This window comes from Canis aureus, chromosome 14 (genome assembly GCF_053574225.1).
Source record: "Canis aureus isolate CA01 chromosome 14, VMU_Caureus_v.1.0, whole genome shotgun sequence".
Lineage (NCBI taxonomy): Eukaryota > Metazoa > Chordata > Mammalia > Carnivora > Canidae > Canis > Canis aureus.
Window position 1 is genome coordinate 24,317,492 of NC_135624.1, and position 27,547 is coordinate 24,345,038.

The 27,547-nt window shown below is 50.8% G+C and overlaps 1 protein-coding gene and 1 long non-coding RNA gene across 4 annotated transcripts in view; both read left to right on the forward strand.

Moving 5' to 3' along the window:
- Positions 1 to 416: 416 nt before the first annotated feature.
- ZHX2 (zinc fingers and homeoboxes 2) overlaps positions 417 to 27,547 on the forward strand; it is a 161,669-nt gene continuing 134,538 nt past the window's right edge. For 2 of the 3 annotated variants that reach the window (XM_077847099.1, XM_077847101.1), the window contains exon 1: positions 418 to 934. The gene's annotated coding sequence lies outside the window, so the exon portion shown is untranslated. Of the gene's footprint in view, positions 935 to 27,547 lie in introns of all 3 variants that reach the window. The other variant, XM_077847100.1, reaches the window with a different exon arrangement.
- Positions 10,794 to 15,809, forward strand: LOC144283256 (uncharacterized). The gene is made up of 2 exons (XR_013351710.1): positions 10,794 to 12,038; positions 14,023 to 15,809. It is a non-coding gene; the product is annotated as an uncharacterized LOC144283256 (long non-coding RNA).

Below are 27,547 nucleotides of genomic sequence, written 5' to 3' on the forward strand. Positions count from 1 at the left end.
TTATTTTTATTTTTATTTTATTTTTTTGGTTGTTATCTCCCGGAGCCCAAAGACGCGAGAAAGCGCAGGCGGCGCCCTGGGCGCGCGGGGCGGCCCCACCCGCGCGCGCGGCCCCCGGCGCGGGGAGAGGGACGCGGGGTCTGGGGTGCCAGCCGGCTCGGGGCCAGCAGCCGCGCCCCGCGGTCCCTCTGTCTGCCACTCCACGTGGTCAGGATCAACAGTTTGTTGAGCTCATCAGTGACACCTTGAACTTTTCATAAAGAAAATGGGTATTGCACCGGGAGGGTTTGGCCGCGGCCGCCGGGCCGGGTCGTGCTTAATATTCAATGATCTCGCTCGCGCCTCCCCCTCCTCCCCTCGCAGAAATTCCACCGAGTCCGTTACTGGGCTCAGACTTTTAAGTTAATTTACTGCCCCCCCCCCCCAACCACCACGACCGACCTCGGCTAGTAACCAGCGCCTCCGGGGCCAGCCCCCCCCACCCCCAGCTCCCGCCTGAAAATGACATTTCGCCGGCGTCTCCGGAGGGGGCTGAATTTCACTTTGTAACTTTCTGCGGAACCCGAGCCCGGGTGGCAGCTCGGGTGGTGGTATCGTATGCAAATACGCATGCTGACGTTACAGATCATGTGGGTTTTGGCGTAGATTCCCCACTGATCGAGACATTTTTTTTTCCCCTTTTTTTTTTCCCTTCTTTTTTTTTTTTTTTTTTTTTCCCCCTTTTTAAAATTTTTTGGCCGCTGTTCCCCGTCTCCGGGGGCTTCTCCTGTCCGTCTGTCTGGCAGGCCGGCCGTGCCCCGCTTTCCCACGGAGCCCGGCGCCCGGTGGGGAGTGGGGAGTGGGTGGGGGGAGCCAGCAGAGTTCCATTTTGGAACGCCCGTGCCGCGTCTCCGCGCTCCCAGCCCGGGTCCCCGCGTCCCCGGCCCCGGCGCAGGTAAGAAACTTCGCCTCGGCGCCCGGCACCCCCCGCCCGGCGCCGCCAGCCCCGAGCCCCGCACGCCGGGCGCCGGCCACTCCAGCGCAACTTTCCCACCGCCGCCGCCGCCGCCGCCGCCGCCGCGGCTCCCGAAAACGTGTTGTTAATGGGACTTGGCCGGGGCTTGTGATTGGGAAGGGGGGGCGGGGGAGGAGGTGCGGGGGGGCGGGGGGAGGGTGCGAGCCCTTTTGCAGGGTGGGAGGAAAGAAGAGGATCCGGAGCTGGCGGTGGGGGTGGGGGTAGCGTGGGGGGGGCGGGGGGAGATTTTTTTTTTTTTTTAAGAGTTTTGATGACAAGTTTGGATAAACGCGAGCCGGAGCGAGGAGGAGGAGGAGGAGGAGGAAAAACATGTCTACGTTTCCCTATGTCGACATAAGCCACAAAAAAATATGGCGTCCGCTTTCGACAGGGCGTTACGTAGACCCGACTCTGTTTTTATTTATTTATTTATTTCGCGGCCGTCTCCCTCCCTCCGGGCCCGGGCGCGGCGCTTTGTGCAGGCGGGGCAGGTCCCGCGGGGCCTCCGGCGGGACGGGGCCGGGGGGGGGGGGGGGGGCCGGGGCCGGGCCGGGCCGGCGGGTTCGGCAGGCGCGGGGCTGCGTGTGCGAGCCGCCCTCCCGCCCGCCCGCCCGCCCTCCCCCGCGCTCCCCGCGCTCCCCTCTTCTCCCCTCTCCCGGTGACGATTCGCCGTCCTGTGGTGGCAGGAAGCATGACGCCGTGGGCCGAGCTGCCTCTGCTCTCGGCGCCGCCGGTGGCTGCGGGCGGCCGCGCGAGCTACCTGCCGGGGGCAGGGCGGGAGCGGCCGGCTCAGGTGGCGGGGCGCCCGCGAGTGGGGGAGGGGAGGGAGCGGAGGGCAGGGCAGGGGAGGGGAGGGGGGGAGGGCGGGGGGGGGGCCGGGGGCCGCGGTCCGCCGCCGCCCGCCGGCCCACGCCCGCCTCTGCCCGCCGATGCGCCCACGCTCGCCCCCGGAGCGGCAGCTGGCGCTGGCGTCCGCCCCACGAGAGAGCGGCTCATCTTTGTTGGTGTTGCGGCGTCTTTGTGGCCTCCCCGGGACTTGGTGTCCTCGCCCCTGCAAACTTGCCCTCTCCCCCCGCCCTCCCTCTGCAGGAGGCTGCGGAGACGGAGAGGAGCGGAAAGTTGGGAGCCAGTGAGCATCCCAGGACGGTCCCCTCGGCCCCGCAGCCTGCGGAGCGCTCTCTCAATCTCTCTCTCTCTCTCTCTCTCTCTCTCTCTCTCTCTCTCTGTGCTCGACAAGGCTGGGGAGAAAACTTGGGGAAGCCAAGTTGTGATTTGCTCCGGCTTCCACCTGATTGATCGGCTTCAAAGCCAGTGGGGTCTCTGCCTTCCAGTTTGGGGACTGCCTTTTGTTTGTCCGGGCGGTGGGGAGCAGAGGTGGGGGGACGCTGACTTTCCCTGGACCCATCCCCTGGGAGAGAGGCATTGGCCTGCGGACCCCTGGCGTCCTCTGAGTCTTGCCAGGCCCTAGAGTTCTTCCCCTACCTGATGCATCTTGGGTCAAGTCAGCAGCAGGCCCCGTTGGGCAGGATTTGGAGGGGCAGGAATCCCTCCCCTTAATCCCTTGGGTAGCTCAGACCTCCCACACTTACCCTGTTAACCCCCCCCCCTCACACACACACATACACACACACTCCTTTATGTAGAGCAGAAATTAATGCCTGTTGAAGTGAAGGGGTGAGCTTCTGAGAGCCCTTCAAGATTTCAGTCAAAAGGTGATTTTCTATTTATGAGGGCCCTGAGTTGAAGCAGTTCAGTCCCAGGGCAGCAATGTCAAGACGCATTTGGATGACAACCAAGTGGAATAAATATCTTGTAAAATGGCATGTTTAAAAGTAAAAATAGATTAATGGAGCCCTCAAGTGCTTGAATGGAACTAACATAAAGGTTTTGATTCAACTTTAAAGGGAAAATTATATAAAGCTGTATATACACACTTCTTCTTTTCCGGAGGTGGGGGGGGGGGAGAAGCACTCGACAAGATTGAAATGCACCTGACAGTAACTGGACCCGTGATCTGTGGGAATCTTGTTGGTGTTGAAAAGCCATGCTTTGATTGTTCTTGTGTGCACATGTGCCTTCTGGCTAGGTTTGATGTCAGTGAGGTTCCACCTGAAGTTAACAGCAGCTTCTTAAGGGGAAATTCAGAAGCCAAGGATTCAGGGTAAATGTGATACATGAACCAATCCCCATTGAGAGGAAAAGATCAAAATGACAGGGTTTGTTGGTACTCGAGAAAGGTATTTATTCTCTGGATGTAAATGCGGTGCATCTTGACCTGCAGAAAGGGAACCCCTCTCAACTGTCTCCTCTACACCAGGGCCGTGTGATTGAGTGGGATGCCACGCGTTTGACAAAAAGAATAAGGACAATGTTTGATGATGGTTGCTAACATTTACTGTTTTAGTACGCCAGCACGATGCTTTATATTCTACAGGCTTTATGAGTTAATTCCCACCAAAAGCCCGTGAGATAAGTACTGTGATTATCCGCAGTTTACAGTTGAAGAAACCGGAGGCTCAGAAGGGTGAAGAAATTTGTCCCAAGCTGCAGAGTAAAAAAAATGAAGTCAGCGTGCCAAGCCAGGCCTTATTTCAATACCCTCCATATGGCAGCTCTGGGGTATGGGGAGTCCTCATTATACGAAAAAGTAAGGGGACAGGTGCAGGTATGAAAAAGAAGGAACAGTGACCACTGCCTGGGGGTCCGAACTCCAGAACTTTCCTGGGCTTCACTCCCTTACTCGTTAATTTAGCAGCTATGTGTTGATTTATTTGTTCATTCAGCCGCTATAATAATCATCCTAATAAGAGTGCAGTCATTAAACATTTTTATATGCCAAGATCCCTTGTAAGTGCTTATGATTATTTTGTCTTCCTGACAACCCTGTGGGGTAAGTACTGTCACCCTCTTTTATAGATGAGGAAGCAGAAGCACGGATAGGTTCTGCAGCCTGCCCAAGACCAGTTAGTAAGCGGAGCGCCAGACCCCAAAATGCGCACACTTTGTGCCCCAGTGCACCGCTCTAGACATTATCGAAGTACTGGTGGCGTAAAGCTCCCCCAACCTCAATGCAAAACACTGCTCCAGGCCCTAGGAGAGGCTGGCAGGATCCGGACCCCCTACCCCCTAAGAATCTGAGCTGCAGGACAGGCCAAATCAAGCAGGATTAACTAAGTGCTGTAATTGAGAAAAGCAACTGCTGTGGGAGCGTCATTACTGTGCTCCGAGGGAATCGTGGAGGATTTCCTAAAGGGGGTAGCATCTCAACTGACCCATGGAATGACAAGGAACAATGTCTGGAGGTGTGTCGGATATGATTGCATTCAGCTGGTAGCAGCAGAAATCCTAACTACCGGCCGCTTAACGGGAGGGGGGCTTACTTGTTTGGGACAGGGAGAAAGGAGAGTGGGGGTGATGCCTCCACTGTCCTGGGGACCCAGGCTCTGCCTCTCCACTATGCCATCCTTCTTAGGTATAGGCCTTTGGCCCCAGGTCTGTGTTCTTGAGGGGAGAAGGTGGTTGCTGTGTCTCCAGGCTTCACATCTCCATCCCAGGGAAGAGAGAGCAGGATGAGTGAGGCTTAGAACATTTACCTGTATGGCTTCACTGTTTCATCTGGGAAGAGCTGCCTCTCCGGGACTTGTGTCCCTAGGTCATCGACCAGAGCTGTGCCACCCGGCCACCCAGGGAGGGACAATCATGCATTTGGGGGGTAGGCACATTGCTGCCCTGAGCAAATTGGGGTGAACGGTGGAATGGTTGTTGAGTTGGTGCATAAAGAATGGCCTAAGAGGAGAAGAGGAAGACAGGTGTTCCTGGTGAAGGCAAAACTGTGTCCTGGGAGCTGTGCGTATTCTGAGGAGGTGGAGAAGGGGATGCAGGGAAGGTTGTGCGAAGAGATGATGCCAGACTTGGGGATGGACGTGAAGGAGGTTGGCTTTTAATCCATAGGTACTGGGGAGCTACGGTTGGTTTCTAAGAAGGGACAGTAGTGTGTCTTGTGCCGACTAATCAGCTTGGTTCTTACTTCAAATGAGTTCTGGAAAGTTTTGGACAGGGGCCCAGTTTTACCTTAGGGCGGAAAGAAGAGAGTACAATAAGAAAGGGAGGGAGATGGGGAGATTTCTTTTAGGTCTTGCCAATAGGAATCCAAAGTTAACCTGATGTTAGTCAACTATTACTAGCTCTCCCTTGTCGTATCTCAGCAGAACTGAAAACCGTGGAGGTAGGTACCATTATTCCCCCGAGCACCCCACTTGGCCTCTCTCCTGACCATCGGATACCTGGGTCCTACCTGCATCAGCAGAATAACTTTGGCCATGACCCTTCACTTTTGCTCTATTTTTTTAAGGATTTATTAGAGAGAGAGAGAGAGAGAGAGAGCTTCAGTGTGTAAGCTGGGGTGGGGGTGAGGAAAGGGGGGAGAGAATCCCAAGCAGACCCCCTACTGAGCACAGAGTCCAAAGCAGGGTTCGTTCCCCTGATCCTGAGATCATGACCTGAGCTGAACTCGAGAGTCAGACGCCTAACGGATAGAGCCACCCAGGCCCCCTGCTTCACCTTTGCTTTAAATCAAGGGGATGACATCAGAGGCCCTTCTGTCAGGTTTTCCCCACTCTGGATCCTCCAGCAAGGACTGACATCCCTGATTCTCTGCTCAGTTTATTAGCTTTATGACTTTGAGCTGTTACTTATCTCTCGAGACCTCAATTTCCTCATCCCGAAAATGAAGATTGTTCTAATAGCTGGGTGTTAGAACCCCCACCAGTATTAGGGGTTATTGTGCACCTTGAGAAGAAATTTATGAAAGAAAGGGCTTAGCACAGCACCTAACACTGTGTTCAGGACACACCTCCTATTGTCACCATCATCACCACCAACATCATCATGGTCACTGCCCCATGACCTCTGGCATGTGACCTTATTGTATCCTTGAGGTGCAAAGTGATTAACATACATGGATCTTTATCATTGATTCCAAGACCAGACTGTCCCCATCTCATTGTGTCCTCCTCCCTCCCCTGCCATGTGCATACGCACTGGTTGGTGGCAGGTCTGAGCAACCACTGAAATGGAAAGCCTTCCCGGAATATCGCAGTGAGACCCTGGTGCAGTATTCAGGTACTGTAATGTGCTGTGTCATGGTCAAATCCAGACAGCGCAGTTCTAAAAGGATGCTTGGCTACTCACATGCTCCTGTGGTAGCAATCAAGTAGACTTTGCTTTTAGTATTGACAAGGTAGTTTCATTTTTTAACTGAAAAAGAAAAATCCCCCCTGATTCCCCTCCCCCACCATTCTGGAAGGCCCCCACCCTACATGGAACAGGTTGTGATTTTAAGAGCATCCACCCACAATCTATTTCCTGTTTCTATGCTTATAGTCATGCGTTTTTGAGAGGGCTTGGTTGGCAATGGTGTGAGTGTACCTGTGCGAGTGTAGACCCCTGAGGAGAAAGATGGTCCTGACAACAGTATGTTGTCTTTAAAAGTTTAAAGTGGAATATAAAAAGGCTCCCAAACACTGGTTCTGGCTGACACCTGTCCCTACCCGCCCCCCCCCCCCTGAACAATTTACCATTTAAAAGCCACAGTTCCCACACATTCTTCCTCCTTTTGCCCCCCCCCCCCCAGCCCACTAGTACTAGAAACACTTAGTGGAGATTAAATCTTATTACACAGTGTTTCACTGCAATAGTAGTTACCACAGAGAATCTGCAGTGAATGAAGTGCCTGTACGATTGATCCACGGGGGGATCGATGTTAAGGAGTATGATCTGGGCATTCACTCTGGTATAAGAGATTTGTGGTATGTTTTGGGGGCACACGGGCTTGGTCTGGGACAGAAAAGTGAGAACTATATTATGGGTTTACTTTGGGGTTTAAAGCCATGCTGGGTTTACCCTACAGGGGAAAACCAGCAAAATCCTGGGAACCATTTGCTGTCAACTTCTTTCTGTGTGGGGAGTAGATTCATGTCACCCCAGGGCCTCAGAGAGTAGCCAAGTCGAGTTAGCTCCTCCTTTGGGAGGGAACTGTCCCTGTTGGGGGCCCAGGACAGACTCTGGGAGAGAGAAGAAGCCCACTGTTGAGAAGGGAATAGGGAAGGCATGAACAAGACTTCCTGGGCTATAGGTTCTCGGTGGCCTGGTTGGGTGGCTGCAACTGCAGCTTTAGACTCCAGAACACCTGCAGAAGACCGAGAAAGGGCCAGAAGTCTAAAGCGAGGAAGCAGCATGCACTCATGCATTCATGGGCTGTGCAAACACGATGCTGTACATCAGCGCTGCAGAAAGACTCAAGAAAAACCCTCCTTGGTGGGGCTGACATTCATCCCCGCCCCCCAGCTGTCTTGCCCCTCACCCCTTGCCTCATCTACCCTGACTGGTGAGATGGCACTAAGCTCCCTGTGCACCCAGACAACACCGCAAACACATGGTGTTGCCACCCGAGGAACAGCAACACTCCTCCAAACTGAACGCCTGCTATGTACCGGGCACTCTGCTAAACACTTTCCTTTCACTGTGTCGCTCAGTGTGACCATGAGGGGTGCTGCCAGAGAAGGAGGGTAGCCCCATTGCAAAGACAGGAAACCAAAGCTCAGAAAGGTTAGGTGCTTGCTGGAGGCCACAGAGAGGAGGGAGCCAAGTCAGGATTCGAACTCACATCAGTCTGGTCCCAAGGCTCATGTTCGTCGCTGTCCCCAGGTCTTTCTGAAGTCTTCTGGAAGTGCCCTGCCCCAGGATGGAAGTATGATGAGAAGGGGCAGCTTTAGAACCGTGTTTCTGGGCAGTCTGATTGCTTTTTTGCTAGAGGGGTGTAAGGGTGTGGGTGTGCATGCGTGCATGAGTATGTGTGTGTGTGTGTGTGTGTGTGTAAGTTTAGTCAAAACAGAAGAGCTTTCCAAAATCCATGCTTCTAATCCCTAGTCCTCCAACTACCCCACCACCACCACCCACCCCAAGAGAGACAACTCTAAAGCCTCCATCAGTGTCTAAGAGAACATTCTTCAGAGGACACTGCACCCTTTCCACCCTCTCCTTGGCTGTAGGGAGAAGGAGTCCCGGGGGGACTGCACTCCTGGGGACCATGGAGAATCTGGGTGCTACTTTCGGGATGCTGAACGACCTTGCCAGCCAATGGGGGAAGGAGATGGAGGGAGCGGGCGTTGGGAGGGTGGAGATGGCTGTGTTGCTGTTTTTATACAATAAAAGAGGATCATTGTAATTGGGAGCCCTTGAATCATAACACGTCTGCCTATGGCTCTCTCCAGCTGCAGAGCCATTTAGTTAAATAGCGCACAGAAAACTCCTTTCAGCTGATAATACTTTCCCGCTGTTCTTAAAATACAAGACTGAGCCGAATTGCTGTAACGACAAAGCCATCTCAGGCTCCCCCAGCCCCCGGGTGTACCCAGAGCCCCCACGGAATCTCCCGAGCCTGCGGAGGAGGACATTTAGAAATTATTTTCATTTGTGCTGCACCCTTGCCTTTTTGGAAACAGCTCCTTTAAGATATTTGCACACAGTCTGGTCGGGGCTGGATGTCATAGCAAAGTTGTTGGGGGGGGGGGGGGGGCGGTGGCCCGGAAGGGGCAGAGAGAGGCCAGAATGCTGGTAGGGATAAGGTGTGTCTTTGCTTTTTTGTGGAGGGCACTGGGAAATGGGGAGATATGCACTGCCCCCCTGGCCAAGAAATTTAGGGGAAGGGACGGGGGTGGCTCCAGGCAGCAGCGGAGAGAAGCACAGATCCTCACGGAACCTCCCCTAGCAGAGCTGCTGAGGGTTGGCCGTCCTGTAGAAAGGCCTGTTACCCTCTTCTGAGGAACTTTGTGTCACAGGATTAATTGCGAGCACGCAGGGAACGTCTGCCAGAGCCACACAGCTCAGGAGAGCTGAAGAGTTCACATTGTCTCCAAGAGCAAGGGCTCTTGGGCACACAGAGCCACAGGGTAGAGACCATTTGGATCACGCCGTGGGCTAATGGTAGGCATCCCAAAGACGGAGGGCTGTACTCGGCACTGTGAAATCGAACAGGGCCTGACTTCAGCACTTTCAGAAATGGGATTTATGAGTCTTCTGGTGCAAAGTCTAATGCCCTCTGGGATCTCTGGAGGAACAGGTCGGGGAGCAGGGGATGAATCTCATAGCAGCATGTGCAATAGCAGGATCAAGGGATGTTCTAGCTGGAAGGAACCTTAGGGAGCACCTAGCCCAATGTAGGGAAACTGAGCCCCAGAGAGGTAAGCGAATTTGCCCAAGATTACACGATCACATGGCAATATATCACTCTTCCTCGTCTATACGGTCTAGCTTGCAGCTCTTGTTTCCTTGGGCCTTCCCTAACCTCTTCTTTGCCCACTTCTTTCCCTCCGTCCAATCAGCACACACTTAGCACCTGCCAGAGGAGGAAAGTGGCGTCCCTGTCCCTGCGCACTGGATGTCCTCCGTCATTGGCACTTAGCAACCACAGTGGTCATCATGCTGACACTGTAGGCACAGTGCTGAGCACTATTTGTGGGTTAGTTCGTGAAAGTCCCAGAGATAGAAGAAGTCTTATCTCTTTAACAGGTGAGGAAGAGTGGAGCGGGAAGCCCCTTGCCCAGGGTTTCTGGGAGCCAGGCAGCCTTCCCTGGCACCCGGTGCTCTCCACACTGGGCCACGGGCAGCCTCTCCCGCCCTGCGTGCACCTGTGGCCCCCCCGGCCCTGATGACAACGAATGGCCCAGTGGCCAGCCGCCGCCAAGGGTGACACAAGGATGCACGTGCATTTGGGGCTTGGCATAGGGCTTTCTCATGCGTAGTTCCTCCCCCCCACACACCAATTTCTGGAATACCAACTGTGTGTAGGCACCTCACACCATCACATCGTCACAGCAGAGCCCAGGTGAGTGACCCTGCGGAGCGGGTAGTGTGAGGACAGAGGCAGGATGCAACGCAGGTCTATGGAATCCAAGAGTGGAGCAGTTTTATCCACCTCAGGCATGCTGTAGCCATCACTGGCTGATTGGGAGTCCTCTGTGGACAGGGACAGGTCACTTAGGGACACAGGATCACCAGGGGCTGCCCAGGTTAGTTTCCCTGAAGTCCCCCTAACATTAAAGGAATTTGAGGCACTTCAGGCAACTTTCAACTGAGCAGCAGGTACTTGAGCATATATAGAAGTACCGATTATAATATATAGGGTGCTGGGTGCCAGGCCCTGTGCAGCTCTGGACGTGGTGTTAGCATTAGCCTATATTTGAAATGAACTGAAGGTGTGACGGGCACACCTTAAAACTCACCCATTTATAAAGTGTACGATTAATTGATTTTTAGTGTATTTACATTTGTATAGCCATCACAACAATCTAATTTTAGAACATTTCCATCATCTCAAAAAGAGATACTGTGCCCATTAGCCGTCATGGCCCAGCCCTCTATGCAGCCCCCTTCCCCAAGCCTAGGCCATCTGTTCTACTTTCTGCCTCTACAGATCTCCCATATTGGAGAAACCATATAATATGTGGTCTTTCCTATTTAATGTCTTTCATTTAGCATAGGGTCCTGGAGGCTCATCCGTGTTACAGTGCATCAGTACTTCATTGTTTTCATGGCTCAATCGTATTCCGTTGTGTGGCTGTGTCTGCAAGGGCTGCCGTAACAGAATGCCACAGATGGGGTGGCTTCAACAACAGACATTTATTTTCCCATAGTTCTGGAGGCTGGACATTCAAGATCAAAGTGTAAGCACATTCGATTGCTTCTGAGGCCGCTCTCCTTGGCTTGCGGATGGCTGCCTTCTCCCATGGCCTCACGTGGCCTTCCCTGGTGTCCTCCCGTGTGTCCAAATTTCCTCTGATGAGGACACCTGTCAGATTGGGTTAGGGCCCACATTAATGGCTTCATTCTAACTTTATTGCCTCTTTAAAGACCCTGTCTCCAAATATAGTCACATTCGAGGGCACTAGGGATAGAACTTCAATGTATGAATTGGGGAGGGAATACAGTTCAGCCCCTATTTCGTTTATCCATTCACCTGTCAGCAGTCGGGTTTCCACATCCGGGGCATTGTAATGCTGCTGTGAACATTTGTGTGTTTTCACTTCCCGTGGGAAGACCCCCAGGAGTGGAATTGCCGGGTTAGATGGTCACTGCATGTTTCACTTTCTGAGAAGCTGCCACACTGTTCTCCACTGTGGCAGCACCATTTCACATTCCCACCAGCAGGGTACGAGGGTTCTGATTTCTTGACATCTTTGCCAACCCTTGGCATGGTCGTAAGCCCTATTTTACAGGAAAGGAAACTGACCACAGGTTGGGGAAGGGCAGTCACGTGGCTAGAGGGCAGAGGAGCAGGATTCACATGCCAGCCTGACCAGCACACTACCCAGGACCTGGACCAGGGGGAAGCAAGTGAGGTGTTGAGTGTGCAAAATTTAAGATGATGCTGGTTGTCAGGCTGTGGCAAGTGTGAGGTCCGCACCTGAGAGGGAGTGCCCCCTTCAACTTTGTGTCCTGGGGAGAGTGTGTACATTTGTTGCTCTACACAGCTGCCCTAGCTGGACTTGCAAGGGTGGAACCCTGCTCTCAGGGTCACTGTGTGAATTACAAGAGATAACATCTGTAAAATACTTAGCACAGCACCTGACACTTAGGCAGTGCCCTAGAAATGCTGGCTCATACTGTTTTGTTATCACTGACGTATCTCTGACCTTCTGTACTGTGAGGCTGCCTCTGAGTCACTATAGTTTGAGGGATATCCTCATGCTTGGATCTATGACTAGGTGCCACACCCCTACCCCACAGAAGGGGCCATCACCCAGTGAACATGATGTGGCCTGGGATGAAGGAACTGGCCATCCAGGCTCTCCTCAGACCTGCTTAGCCAGTCTGGGGGTAGTGGGTCCTGTCCACAGAGTCCAGCACCAGCTCTGCTGGAGCTTCTGGTCTCCCCTGGCTGGGCTGTAGACACGCTGTGTCTGGCTCTGCTACCTCCAAAGCCAGGGTGTGATTCTTGTGCTCCCAGATGTGTGAAAATACCTGATGGATAATGCTTGAGGCCAAGGTGAGCCAGAGAAGGGTGGCTTCGGGACCTTTCTGCTGAATTGACAGTCCCCTGGTTTTCCCCAGCTGGAAGAAAGGGCCCTGGTTATGACCAGATCAGCCTACTGCTCTTTCAGGGTTGGGAGGGGGTGTACTGACTGACCCTGGTAGGCAATTCGTGGAATCAACGTCAAGGTTTCCAGATATAGAAAATACGTGCCAGTTACAGAAATGATAGAAATGTGTGCTTCTGAAACACCAATTTCATGTTGTTTCATTATCCTCCTAAAATCCTCCCCATGTCACTGGTTGTCCAGGAGTCACAAACCCGAATGCTTTCGGGGGCTTTGCAGGTTGTATACAAGAGTGAAGTGGTGAAGTATAGGGCGGTAGGAAGTGGTGAGGAGGTCAAAGTGGAAAGCATCAGCCCAGTGGAAAGTGGGATGAATATGCCCAGTCTAAAGGCATTCAAAAACAATTTTATTTTCCACATGCTTTTCTAAGTCCATTCTAATGAGGACTGCCACTTAATAACTTCGAACTTGTAGGATCAAGTTCACACATCCCTGACCCTAGCGTGGTGGCTCTTTGAGAGCTGGCCTCCACCTACCAGGCACATTCTGCTGTAACCAGTTGCCCCCCTGTCCAATGCCCCACACTTCAGCCCCGCAAGACTGATCCCTAAACCTCATGTGCCATCCTCTCTTCTTGTTCCTTTCCACACATAGATCCTTTTCTCTGGAAAGACTCATCCCCCAAACTTAGCAAGACCTACTTATTCCTGCTAGAGAGATAACTTGTTCCCTCCTCCAAGAGGCTAGTGTGCCATGGAAATAATGTCTTAGAAATCTTAGTACATGGAATTTTATATGTTTGCATGTCTGTCTCCCTAAAAACTATGAGTCACCCCTGCACCCCAAGGGAGAGTTTACTATTTGTCTCTGTGTTCCCAGCACCAGCACAAGGCTGGCCCACTTCATAGGTTCAAAATGAATGTCATGTTACTGGATTGTTATATGGATGAGTAAAGGACCTTTTCACCCGAGACTGTTTGGGAGCCTGTGCTCCAGGTCAGAACAAGTTAGCAAAATGCTTTGCTGCCCGCTGCTGCCCCTGGTGGCAGGTCCCGGGCCGTCCCTGGACCATTTTGTCACAGGAAGCAGTAGAGGAAGCTTCCGTCCCGTCCCAAGTTGGTTGTGTCCCAGATTCAGGATCTTTTGGCCAAACTCCCTGCCTCACTGGCTCAGCCCCACTGCTTTGTCTGGACCTCTGGCCTGTGTGTGCAGGCTGGACCCACTTCCTCCCTCTGGCTGGTCTGTACCCTCTGTATCCTCTTGGAAACACTGTCTTCACCTTCCCATATGGCATCTATGGCAATATCACAGGTGGTGGTGCATGGTCTTTCCACTACTTCCAATATTAAACTGCCTTTTTTTTTTTTTTTTTTTTGCCAAGTCTGAACTTGAGATCAAACTCTATTGTAAAACAGGTAATAGAGAGGAAGGAAACAAACTGAATGCCTGCTACATGCCAACCATTGAACCAAGCATGTTATATACTCTACCTTGTTTTAAATTATTTAATTCTCCCAAAGACCCCACGTGGTAGGCGTTTTTATACCTATTTTATGGATGAGGAAATGGAAGTTTCAAGAAATTAACTTGCCTGAGTTATACAGGAAATGGCCAAGCTGCGATTGAAAGCTGGGTCTGAGTGACATCAGACCCCAGGGACTTGCCACATCACAATGCTGGAGTGTTAAGAGCTGGTGTTGGGACGCCTGGCTGGCTCAATTGGAAGAATGTGCAACTCTTGATCTCAGAGTCGTGGGTTTGAGCCACATGTTGAGTACAGAGATTACAAAAAAAAATCTCTTTGTTAAGTGCCTTAGCAAATAGGATACCAGGGACACTAGTTCTGCATTTCCTTCCAGAGTTGAAGATTTTGCTTATGAAAAGCTGCACAGGTAAAATTACTAACAGGAGCATTTTTTTTTCCTTTCCAAGGTGCTTCTTGGCATGAATGCAGCTTTTCATTCTTGCCCTCTTGCAGTTTTATCGCCAAATCCCATCCCCCTCCCCGAGGGAAGAAAAAAAATACCTGTCACAAGAGAGATGGCCACATTTGCTAAATCTTCATAATCTTGCTGGGCCATCTTATGTCACGGGAAAATAGTCTCACTGAGATTTCAGTCTGTTGTGTGTGTGGTGGAGAATAACTGGCTATTCTGACAAACATGCATGATCTGTCCGGAATGGCACTGAATAAAGATACATGAGTAGTCAAGTTAGGCTAACCTATGATGCTGTGACAAGCAAACCCCAATATCCTACTGCCTTAATAAAGCAAGGTTTCTCTCTTGCTCTTAGGAAGCTCACTGAAGGCCAGCAGCTCATCAGGGTGGCTTTCTTCCAAACTGGGACTTAGGGATCCAGGCGGCTTTGATTTGGTAGCCACATCATTTGAAACAATTGGCTTTCAGGCTGCAGGAGCATAGGAAAAGAAAATTAAAGGGCCACAAATGCACTCTTTAAAGGTATCCCCTCAACTCATAGGACCTCACCTAAGTCTAGGATGCTGGAAAGCCAGAGTATTGGGAGCATCAAGAGGTAGGGAGCGGCATGTGAATGTTTGGTGGAGTATTAGATATACCTATCCCATGAAGCCCAGGACTGGCTGTGATACTTCAGCAAATCATTGTTCCTCTCAGCCTTGCCAAGTATCAGGGAGTAAAGAGGATCGGTGGCAAAGCCCCGACTTGAACAGAGCTTCCGGACACGTATGCCATTTGGGGCTCTAAGGACAGTGCTCAGTTGTCTCACCCGGTGGGATGTGGAGTGCTCCTGATACACGGAAAGACCACCGAACATTAAAAAGAAGAAATTTTTGCAACATATTTACCTTTCTTATATTTCGTACAGTACAATTTGGTTTTACATTGAACATCCAGTGCGGCATAAAGAAAATGAACATGAGTGAGCCCATAGTTACGGCCATGTGCTCACCATGATGCTGAGCCCAAGAGTCACTCCGACAGCCCCCATTTACTTCAAACATGCAATGTGCTAGGCAGATTCTCAGCTGTATGTGGATTAATGTACGTACCCCACCCAACTCCCCTAGGAGTTCCTTACTCTTACTTTCCTCCTGAGAGAGGCCTGATTATCAGCATGTAAAAGATAAGGAAACTCTGAGGCTCTGGGAAGTGACACAGCTAGGAAAGGACAGAGGCCAGCTTCACAGGCCGATCTAGCTGATTCTCCACCCAACACTCAATTTGCAAGGTTGGGAGTACGTTGAGGGATGCAGGAAAGGCCAGGGATTAAGTGGCGCTGCGATTCACGCAGGTCATTGAATGCTCTGGGGGTATTCAGCAATGCCTCTCCATTCCAAGGTGCACCGGAAGTGTTATGGATGCTGGACACTGTTTATCCATACAGGAAATAGTCAAGTACCTACTTTGCATCAGACACCATGCTAAATACTGGGGATACTACAGTGGTGGATGAGATACTGCTTCAATCTGGACCTATTCATTTCTCTGTGGGACTTTCCAGATTTAAAAAAAAAAAATCTTTGAAAGAGAACCTTCAGAACCTTGATCATTCCTGCCCAGGAATGACCATGTATTTAAGTTTTGGCTTCAGAAACAAGGCACGTGTCACCTGGGCTCTGCTTGGAAAGTGAAACCCTCTTCAACCAGTTGATCCTTTGATTAACCAGCCCAGCGGCTGCTCTAGATCCTGTCTTCAGTCAGCCAACCAAAAATAAAGCCAACATTTGAGATTACCTAGTCCAAGCCTCTGAGGGTTTGTAGTAGAGGAAGCCTGGGCTCTCTCTAGGTTGTGAAATGTTCCAGGCCCTTCTCCTTCTTGAAAATGTTTCAATATCAAAGCTTGCTCCAGAACAACAGATTTTACCAATGATACAAAAAGTGTTGCTCCCTCTTCTGCAACTTCCATTCAGGAAGTGTTAAGGATACAGTGTTTTACTCTCATAGGCACTTGACACCTCTGACCAATATGCCTTTTCACTACCCCAGGTGCTCAGGGCAAGAGACCTGACAGCCCCATCTCCCCCCTAACCCCCAGATTTGAGGGAGTGGTTAAAGCAGCAGCCATTCTTCCCTCCATCACAGAGAAGGTAAAGGACACGTACAACATCAGATTTCTAGCAGTGAAACCTGGGCTACAACCCTGTGCTTTTTGCTTGTGTTTCACTCTGTGTGTGTGTGTGTGTGTGGTTTTCTTGCTTGTTTTTCAGTATTTTTTGCCAAGTTCTCTGGCAAAGCTAATCATTTTAGACTTCCAGGGTTGGGTGGTGTTGGTGGGAGAGAGAGATTCCTACGTATGTCTATCTATTAAGTGGTTCTGAGAACTTCACATTTTTTCACTCAGGGCTTAAATTATGGAGTTTGGTCCCCAGAAAGTCATAGTGTGACTCGGTTATCTCCTGGGAGGGGAAGACTTGGTTTTAGTGACCCTGATAATCCAGTGAGGGAGCCTGCGGGTCTCGATGTTCCAGACTGACTGTGAGAAGCTTTCTGTCTAGGTGACCGGGCTGGATCCCGAGGTGTGGGCAGCCTCCCTCATTCTGAAATCCTGGAGGAATCTTGTCCTCCTGCCGCCCACCAACCTTTGCTTTGCATGAATAACAGGCATTTGAATTTACTTATGGGAAAAACAAAATGCCTTTGACTCCTCTAGCTCATCCAGTGTAGCTAGAGTCCGTGTGTCTTGCAGGTCAGATGACCTTGACCACAGAAGACACCAGCCAGCATTATGCCTCTCATCCTGGCTCCATGCCATCCCACCCTCCTCTCCTGTCTTGGGTTCACATGGTCATGGTACCCGGGATGGTGGTGGCCTCTAGCTTTCCTGCTCTGCTAGGCACCCTCCAAGAGAAGCTGGTGCCAAGCCTCCAACCCCTCCTGGGAGGGGTGGTAAGTGTGTCCCGGACAGCACAGTGGAGCTCCAAGCTGTAGTGGCCACCCCTCGTGCAGAGTAGTTGCTCAGTAAATATTTGTGGAATTTCTGAAGCAGGCAGCACCAATGAACCCACAGTGACCTGTATCTGGGACACAAGCTGTTGGAGATTTGGCACATGGGTCATTTGTTCTGGCAACTAATGAAACATCTTTGCACCATGTGCTATCAGTAACCCTAAGTGCAGGTTAACAGCAAAAGCTTGCATGAGTCAAGAGAATAGCTAGTGGTCACTTAAGAGCCAAGTCTTCTCCCAAAGGAGCAGAGAGAGCAGTGGCGGCTGGGGAGGCAGAGTGGGAGGGACAGAGGAAGAAAACATATTAAACTGCGAGAGCAAAAGAACAAAGAATACAGGTTTCCTCCCCCCAGGTGAAGACCAGGGGAGAGGCTTGCCTGAAAGACTTGTAAAAACAAAAGAAAAACCTGCCACTGGAAGTCCTATCATGTGTAGACAGGTGTTCACACACACACACACACACACACACACACACACACACACAGCTGAACCATAGTACAGCTAAAAAGTATAGTATTTTTGAGTCTTTTGCTTGACAGGACATGGGTATTGTGCGCAACTTTAATAGAAAACATGCATTGAACTAATAGTTTTTTAAGTTCCGAGTTATACTCAACTCTGCAAATCCAGACATTCAATGAATGAAGAGACTATGTTGTGTTTGTTCAAAATTACAATCCATGAGAAAATTCTTAATCCTAGGTTTGCAGAGAGGCACTGTTTATAGCTAATTACCTACTTCATTATGGGTACCTATAATAAAACTCTCAGGGTATAGTGGGCAAAGTATCGTTTTTAACAAAAATAATTACTTGAGTTAAATATATTCCTGCAAATTTCCCATAATACCCCTTTTTGTGAAATGAGTTTTATAGGTTGGGATCTTTCCTCTCACGCAGGATTTTGACACGGAGCTTATATTTGGGGACTCTGGGAACACAGGGGAATGTTTCCATTTCAGAAGAGAACTCTAGAAACTAAGGAAGCAGAGATGTTTGGTGTCCTCCCCCCACCCCTCAAACGCAGCTTTGGAGGAAGATGGCTATCAGTTCTGGACAGTCGTCTTTCCCTTCAGATGAGTCGACATGGAATTTTTCCACTATTCTGGAATGAACGTGTGGCCTGAAATTCCATGCACAGATGCGGATCAAGAGGCCTGGGGTCACCCAGCTCAGCCACCCACACTACCTGCTGACTTAGGGCAGGTCATTCTTTCCCTCACGAGCCTCAGTTTCCCTCCTTGTAAAGCGGGGGTGGCCTAACAACCTTCAAGTCACTTTTCTCCTCCGCAGTCTGCAGGGTAGGGTCTATCCGCTCCAGGTTGCCAGGACTTGTGCAGGTAGGGCTACCTGTCAGAAGCCAGCTGCCACCCTGACTCCCTTGCCGCAGCCTGTTGACTCAGATCTTTCTGGAAGCCTTGTACAAAAGAACTCGACTTTCCACCGAAATGGCCCATGGAACTATGGTGACGTTTCCTTGGAAAACCCACGTGGTGTTGAGCAAGCAGCCTGCTCCACGCAGCTGCTGATAGTCCAAACTCCCAAGGCAGTGGGTCTGCAACTGATTTACAGGGAAGCATCCAGAAGGGGCGGCTATGGGGGGCGGGGGGCGGGGTGCTGGCAGGTTCTCAGGTCCTGGGTGCCTGGCTGGAAAAATTAATGGGCCTTCTCCGTGAGGGGGGCAAAGCTGGCCCGGCCTGCCCTTCCACCCCTCCTCCTCTGGAATGCCGTGTTTATTTACGGCTCTGTGGATCCCTGTTTCTCTTGGGAAATCACTTCTCCCAGGGCTGGGGGAAGCTGGCAGGATGTGTCCAAAGAAGGCTCCCTTCCCCCGCAGCTAGAGCTTTTGGGAGACCAGGGGGTGGCAGCGGGAGATGCTTTAGGAGGAGAGGAGGAAGTGGGCCTGCAGGTGGTGTTGGGGACTTCTGAGTGGTCAGCGGGAATCGACACCCTCTCCTTCCCCCCCTTTTCCGTTCTGAGCCTCGAAGGAGGGTGGGGACTTAAAAGTGAAAGCAGCCAAGCAAAAGCAGCAGGATTTCCCTTTCCCTTCCCCCACCCCACCCCAGCAAACAACCCCAAAACATGACGCCAGGAGCAGAGGTGCGAGGGCTCTTAGGTTAGTAGGTGGTGTGAGCCAGACTTGGTGGTTTTTACCATCTGGCGTCTTTCTATTCAAGGCTGTGATGGTGGCTCCGGGCCCACCTCACATTCAGTGCTTCTAGTCGCTTCCTCCAGAGACTCCCTTCTCGGCTCTGCTGTTCCCTCCACTGGGAAGCCTTCCCTGAACTGGCCTCCACCCCCTGCCCCTCTAGGCCAGGGTTGCTCTATCTCAGCACCGCCGACCTTTGGGGTCAGATTTTTCTTTGTCGCAGGGGCTGTTTTGTGCCTGGAAAGGTGTGTAGTGGCTTCCCTGGTCCTCGTCTACCAGATGCCAGTACCAGACGCCAGTGGCACCTTTCCTCCAGCTCCTGGGACCCAAAGCACCCCCAGATGCTGCCAAATGCTTCCTGCAGGGCGAGACCGCGCCCTCCCTCTGAGAGCCATGGGGGGGGGGGCAAACCACATTCTTGGTTGTTTTCTTCACAACCCTCTTCATTCTCTGATGTGATTTCGTTTTTCTCTCTTGATCCCACTGGTGCTCCACCCTAGCAGCACATTATATTCACCTGAGAAGCTTTTTTAAGAAAAATCCCAAAGCCAGGCCCCACCCCAGGTAATTCAATCAGGATCTTGGGAGAGACTCTGTAAAAGCTTCCCCAGGTGAGTCTGCTGGCAGCCTGGGCTGAGGATCCCTGCCTTCTCCCTCTGTAAGCCACCCCATGACGGAGGCCTGAAGGTTGACCACAGTTTTAAGCACGGAGGACGATGCCTAGCACATAGTAGGGCTCAGCCCTGAGATCCCACCAGTGAGCAAATGCTCCAGAGGCCCCACCCTCCCTGGTGGGTGCTCTTTACTCTTTCACTGTTGTCACGCATGCATTCAACAAACATTCACTGAATGCTTGCTACATGCCAGGTGTGGTGCTAAATGCTGGGGATGCCAGGCTGAGTAAAACTCTAACCCCTCTTCTTGGCGCCTCCAATCTCCTAGGAGGCAAATATGCAAAATCCGAGGCCCGTAGAATGAGATCATTGCTAGACTGGCGGTATATAGAAAGCAACTAGAACATAAACCAGGAGTTCCTAAAAAGACACGGGAGAGGAACCTTGGTTGGCTTAGCGAGGTATTTTGCTTACATTTTGACACTCAGACATCACAGCAGCCCAGCAAGCTGAGGTGCAGGGAGGCCGCATGACTTCCCATAGGGGTCACCTGCCTGCATATGGTGCCGTCTGGCCTCACACCCAGATCCGCCTCCTTGAAGGCCCATGTTCCTGAGAGCATATGCTGCTGCATCCAGAGCCAGGACTGGAGCACAGGATCTGGAGCTCCTGTGTGTGCACGGACCCCTTGCAAGCAGGTGACCACGGTGGGCATCTGGGGCTTAATCCACGGGCACCTCTGGGCCAGTGGAGGCTGGGGGCCCCTTGGCCGAGGACTCACTGGTACCCATCAGCCACTGCTCTGGGCTGCCCCACAAGTGGCTGTCATCCTTCAGGCCTGCCACTCAGGAAGCAGAGTGGGCCTGGAAACCAGAGAGAGACCACAAGCAGGGGAACACAGGTGTCACTGTTAGAAGTGAGGCTGAAGGGCACTGGAGGGGGAAGGGAAGCATCTGCTCAGACCCTAAGGAGGGCCTCTCAGTGCCATCCTTCTTTTTTTTTTTGGAGTTGTCAGTCTCATTTCTTGAGCACCTGTTGCAGATGGAGCACCAAGCTAGGTGTGCAGGTTTGAGATTGGCATCCTGTACTAAAGGAGGTGACTGTCAGGCAGGTGACCAGTGTGCGCTCTGTGAAAGCCTCGCCAGTGCAAATGCCGGCGTGACAGTGTGCAAGGCCCAGCTGCTCAGCGCAGGGGTCCCAGCCCTCTCCCATCATAACTGCCCCCCTCCCAGATCTCTGTTCCCAGAGTTCTGAACTGTCTGCAGCTCTTGAAAAAGCTGCTTCTCTTCTTCTCCCTCTGGACTTTACACATTCCAGTCGGTCTTCCTCATCTCCCAGAATAACTCCGCGTTGTTTAGGAGGAGGGTTAATATCACCTCCTCCGGGAAGCCTTCCCTGACTAACACACCCATCCAGGTGCCCTTGGCTATTGTCACGGCCACTGTTCTTCTTATCAGAGTAGTCGTCACACGAGATTGTTGTCACATCTTTAAGCTTTGGGGAAACCGTGGATGCATGTCTCTTTTTCACTGGGCATTCAACTCAGCCTGGGTGTGAAAGCTAGGTATGAAATTTGAAACTCAGCTTCATGGCCACCTAACTGGGGCTCAGATTAGACTTTAAGCCTCAGTTTTTCAATCCTTAGAGATGGGCACAATAATGCTTCTCCCTCAGGGGTGGTATAAGCATTAGAGAAACTTATGAAAACTGCCTAGAACACAGGGGCAAGAGGAGGGGTGACCACTGGAGCTTAAGATAAGCTGTGTTATGTGCTAATAGTAAGAACCAACATTTACCACCATGTGCCTACTATGGCCGGCCACTCTTCTAAACCATTTAAGCCGCATCTATGGGGGTATTCCTATTTGTCCCATTTAGCAGATGGGAGAGTGAAGGCACAGATTCATTGGCTCCGAGTCCCAGAGTGAATGTGGGACCTCACTGTCCTTTGATCTGTGCTGGTTCTTCCCACCGGTAGAACTCACTTGGAAGCGCTGGGGTAAGGATACCTGCTGAACAGCCCACCGGGGCCACCGAGCAGAGTGGAGAGGGATGGGGAGGGGGTCCGTGGGGTGAAGGGAGGCAGCAAACACAATAGGCATTGGTGAGTGGGAGCTGCTGCTGCGTCTGCGGCCACCCTGCTCGCTGCAGTTGGGATACCAAAGTATGGGGGGATGCTGGCTCCTCGGCCGGCTCAGATATTTCCACTGACTGATTAACTACCAATTGAAGCCATAACACCTGGACCCTAAATGGGCATATTTACTGAGTAGTGAAATTGAAAATCTCATCCATTTAAGCTTCTGGTAATGTAGGAAATAGTTCACTCCTAAGAGTTTTAATACTATTACATATTTGTTGACTCAGTGAATTCTTTTTGACATTTATTCAGGATTTCCAGACTCTATGGGAAGGAAAGCAAAACACCATCGTCAAGGTTATAGGTGGAGATAGAAAAACTGGGTTTTCCATTCAGATTGAAATGTTAGGCACTTGCAGATGGTCTTTGAATTTTTTTTTTTAAGATTTTATTTATTTGACAGAGAGAGTATGTGCATGCAAGCAGGGGAAGCAGCAGGCAGAGGGAGAAGCAGGCTTCGCATTGAGCAGGGATCCCGATGTGGGGCTTGATCCCAGGACCTTGGGATCGTGACCTGAGCCAAAGGCAGATGCTTTGCTGACTGAGCCACCAAGGTGCCCCTGGTCTTTGAATTTAGATTGAAAGATGAACACTCCGGTCTGAGACTACCCAACCTGGATGCCACAGGTGACGTCCTGCCCCGTGAGTGCCCCACAGTCAAGAGAGAGCTCACGGCACTGACACATGGGGCTTAGGGCAGACCAGGGTGTAGGAAGCTGGCCTGGCCATGGAAGGCTCAGTAGTAATAGCTGATGTTTGCTGTGCTCTTCATGTGCCCAGCCCTGTCCCCAGACGTTAACACAGGTTTAGTCATTCAATTCTCATAACTGCCTTGTAGGGTGGGTTCTATTAGTAACCCCATTTTGCAAATGAGGAAACTGAGGCACCAGGAAATTAAGTAATTTGCCTGAAGTCACCCAGGTGATACGTGGAAGACCCCTAATTCAAGTCCAGAGTCTGACTCAGAATATCGTCTCTTAACTGCAGCGTTATTGCCTTTCTGTAAAATGAAGCCCTCTTATTTTACGAGTGAGGCTCAGAGAGGTATAGTGACTTGTCCAAAGTCACCCAGCCTTGTTAGCAGGAGAGTTCGAATGGATCTCAGTGACTGCTTCTGACTCTGAGCCATCCTGTCACCTTGCGCACCTCACTTACCTTTTTTTTTTTTCAGTTTACTTACTCATCTGCAAAACGGGGTGAATAGTGATACCTTTGAATCCTTTTCAGAGACTAGTAATCATTTCTGTTCTGACTCCTTTTAGATACGAGGATCATATACAATGCATGCAGATGCCTCGGGTAAACTGCAGGGTGTTGGAAAGTGGTTCTAATAAGTAATAACAGCATGTAGAAAGAACTGGCCCTGGTCAGCAGAGTTCAGAGCACTTGGGTTAACCCACATGATTCATCATCCGTAACCCATAATCATCAGCACACTCCTTCCAGATTTACAGCCGAATTATCAGTTATAGCGAGGGGAGTAGTAGCTTGCCAGGGTATCAGAGCTGGTAAGCGCGCTTACTTGAGATTTGAACCTGACTAGTCTGGGGTGGAGCTCCTAACGAGTCGCTATATTATTAACAAAGCTGTCGATGTTACATGTTGCACAGCACACACGTTTTCGCAAGCACCAGCTATAACCATAAAATAAAGGAAAAGCCTTTCTTTATGAAACCTGAATCTGGAAGGGACTGGTCTTTTTTTCGTTTTGTTTTGTTTTGTTTTTTTGCAACATCCTAGCAGAGAGGAAGGATAAATGCCTTTTGTACCATCTTCTAGGATGAGAGTGAGGAAGCTGTGAGAGGGCTCTGGGCTTCAGAGACCTGCCCTGAGAAGTCACATCAGCAGCTGCCTCGTCACAGAGAGGGTAGAGATGGCTGACGCGGCCAGAAGAGGGAAAACACCCGATGAGACTAGATAGAAGTGCTGAAAACAAACCTCCCCAGGGCGAAGAAAGCTCGCTTAGGTGTAATCCCAGGTTGTTACTTAGCTATGTCCACCGTGAGGGATTTTAGATCATAGGTGATCTCAGAAGCCATTGTGGGTCTAGGTGCCTGATGTGACCTGAGCCATGTCCTTTACCAGGCCCCAGACAGGTCAGCTGTGGAGGGTGAAGTGTAAGAGCAGGACTGGTGGGGGGTAGGGGGGCAGACCAGTTTGAATCCAGACTCTACCCTTTCCCTCCTGGGTGACCTGAGGCCACAGTGTGCCACCATTTCTTCATCTGTAAAGAGGAGCAATCATTCTATCTGCATCAGCCAATATTTTTGCAGATTAGGGGGATCCTATCCTTCGAGAAGTAGCCACCAAAACAATCAGAAACGGAAAGAGTTAGAAAAGGTTGCCTTCGGGGACTATGTTGGAGGGGATTAATTTTTATCAGAAGCTGGTGGTTTTCATTATAAGCCTCTGTAGTATTTCATTTCTTAATTATGAGCATGTATTTCTTGTCTAAAAATAGTTTTAAAGCATTTTACGAGATCATGTAAACCCAGCCCTGTGCAGAAGGCTTGGCAAATAGTAAGAGTTTAATAAATGCAGGCTGTTAATTTCTGGGTACCCGGTCGCTCCCTGTCACTAGTTCCTGAGTGCTTCAGGAAGGCAGTCCAGGCGTGCTGTTTGAGAGCAGCGGAGCGTTCCAGAATTACAGTGGGCAAGGGGGACAGGTGTGGTTCGGACAGATCTCTTCCCGCCAGATGAGTCGTTTTGCTTCCTTATCTTTATGTCAACTCACCCCCCTGCCACCAGCTTGCTGGAGAAGCAGGCAAGACCTCACTACAGGAATCGCCTTGCCCCTGGACTCAGCTAGTGATGGTTCCCCAGACCATGTCTAAGGCCATTTGGCCAGAGCTGTGAGAGGGAAGAATGGTGGTCAGTAGAACCTAGCATGGGCTCACCAAGATCAGACTGAACCAGATTTGCTTCATTTTTTTCGACAATGGCTTTGGGGCTGGTAGGTGAGGAGAATGCCAGGAGTCAAGCCTCTCTGGTTTTCATCAAGGTATTTGAGAAAGCCACGCATGATCTCCTGGAGAATGCAATGGAGAAACGCTGGATGATGCCATTGGATAAGTTTGCAGGTTAAATGGCCTCGCCCAAAGGTGTCAACAGATCTGAGTGAGGTTGTCCGGATTGAGGTTCCTGGTGGTGAGCCTGGGTGTCTGGGTTCATCCCTACTCCAGCCTCAGTGCTGGCTGTAGAAGCCATCCAGTGTTCTTTTGAGCCACGATGATACATGAAGACCCTTCACCTCTAAAAACCTCAGTTTCCTCATTTGTAAAACAGGAGATGGTCACACCTGCCTCCCTGGTTTATTCTAAGGATGGAACACCTGCCTCATTGGCTTGTTGGAGGGCCAAGGCCAGGGGAATACCTGGCTGTACTGTGCCTGACACCTTGCAGATCTTCAGTCTCTGGACACTTGCGTTTCACTGTGGTTAGAGATAACACGAAGCGGGGAGCGATGGTGAGTCTGCTGGATGATAGACACAGCCTCCTAGAAGATCTCGAGACGAATGAGCCAAATCTAGTGACTTGTAGAACAACCTTAAGTCCCACATGAGTGAGAGACAGCCTGGAGGCACCCCAGATCCTGGGTGGGAAAGGCTTTAGGGACTGCAGGCCCAGGAGGCACTGGCAGCAGGAAGAGGGGTGGATAGATATCCCTTACCAGCATTGGTAGCAGAGTGTGTCCAGAGTGACTGAGCTGGTAACAGTGCCTCTCTTCTGGGTCACAAGGCTCATTGCAGAATTGTGCTCTGTTTGGAGTGTTGTCTGCAAAGTGGGACATCCACAAACTAATATGTGGAAGGAGAGCGACCAGGATTGTAGACAGTCTGGAACCAAGGAATGTAAGGCTTCTCTTGTCAAACTTTGGAATATTTGCTTGGAGTTTTTGGGGTAAGTGTCATAACCCTGTTACCTGACCAGTTTCAGGACCAATCAAGAGAAACACGAGAGTCAGACAAGTGGAGACAAGATCCACCTTGTTCCCCAAGAACCAGGCTAGTGAGCATGCCTTACATACATCTGCTAGCTAGAAGGTCTTTCTAACACTCCCTGTCCTGCACTCCACACTGTAAAGAACCCAGCGAGGGAACTGTGAGCCTTCAAAGCAGACGCACCTACTTGGGCAGTGCTGCTCTGTTACGGGGAGCCAGAACAGGCAGAGAAACTGCATCTGTGACACTTGCAGGTTAACTTTACTGAGTTGAGAAATGGACCAGTGACCCATCTGCTAACCAGATGCTTTATTCCACTTCCAGGTGAACGTGGATGGAAGAGGGGGGTGGAAACAGGTCCAGGGTGTCTGGGTGAGGATCCTTCCTCATGGAAAGAAGACAAATGAGGAACAAGAATCCCACATTCACATTTAGGAAGGCTGTCCAAGATTCAGTCAAGCACCTTCTCGGTTATCAAGTACTCTCCTTTACAGCTATTCATTCATTCATTCATTCATTCATTCATTCAGTGAATCAGCAAATATTTGCTGATCACCTCTAATGTGCCAGGTGGTCTTCTAGCCTCTTGGGGAACGGAACCAAAAGAGAATCTTGCCCTTATGGAACTTACATTCTTGGCCTGGGAGGAGACAAGACAATAAGTGCTATAAGTGATCATCATAAGTAAGGAAATCATGTGCTATGCTAGAAAGGGATAGTTGCTGTAGGAAAAATAAATAGCAATCCAATATTTGAAAATGGTGAGGGAGTGAGCCATGGGGCTACGTGAGGAAAGAGCATTCCAGGCAGAGGGACAAAGCAGGGGCAAAGGCCGTGTGGCAGGAGTGTGCCCGAGGTGTGGGAGAAAAGCCAGGAGACCAGTATATATAACAGAACACATGGAGGGAGAGCTGTGGGCCAGGAGACACGGGAACTGGATGGCCTAGGGCCTTTAGGGCCCCGGTCCATCTTCACGTGGGATGCATCATTTGGTTCACAGCACACGAGGTGGAGTGATGTGATAGTTCTGTGTGACAGTTCTTCCTCTTATCCCTTTTATAAATGAGTAAACTGAGATTCACAGCCAAAATCCCTCTATATGTTACAAGTGAGAAAATTATTACCCAGAGAGGAGTGATTTGCTCAAGGCCACAGAGTGGGCAAAATGGCACTGGGCTGGGACTTGGGCCTCCTGATTCTCAGTCCAGAGCCCTTTCCCCCACATTTCTGCCCCAGAAATGAACTTCCTTTGAAAGGGGTGACTCCAGGCCTCTCTTGCAGATTCAGAGATAAATCATGGAGTTCTTGACACTGTGCTTTGTTGCCAGATCTTCCATGTGGACCACCAAATTTCCTTCCCAGTAAGGGGTTTGGCATGGAAAAGCTGTTAAACACGCATGTCGCTAAATACTGGATGAGGGGCACCTGGGAGGCTCAGCTGGTTAGGTGTCCGACTCTTGATTTCAGCTGGGTCATGATCTCAGTACCGTAAGATCAAGCCCCACGTCGGGCTCCATGCTCAGTGGGGTGTCTGCTTGAGATTCTCTCTCTTTCCTCTCCCCGTGTCCCTTCCCCCATCAAATAAACATATAAATCTTTTTTAAAAAGAAGAAACAACACTGGATGCAGGAAAGTCCGTTGCCTGTAATATGACCATTGTAGCCATTCTAGTAAATTCTGACATGTG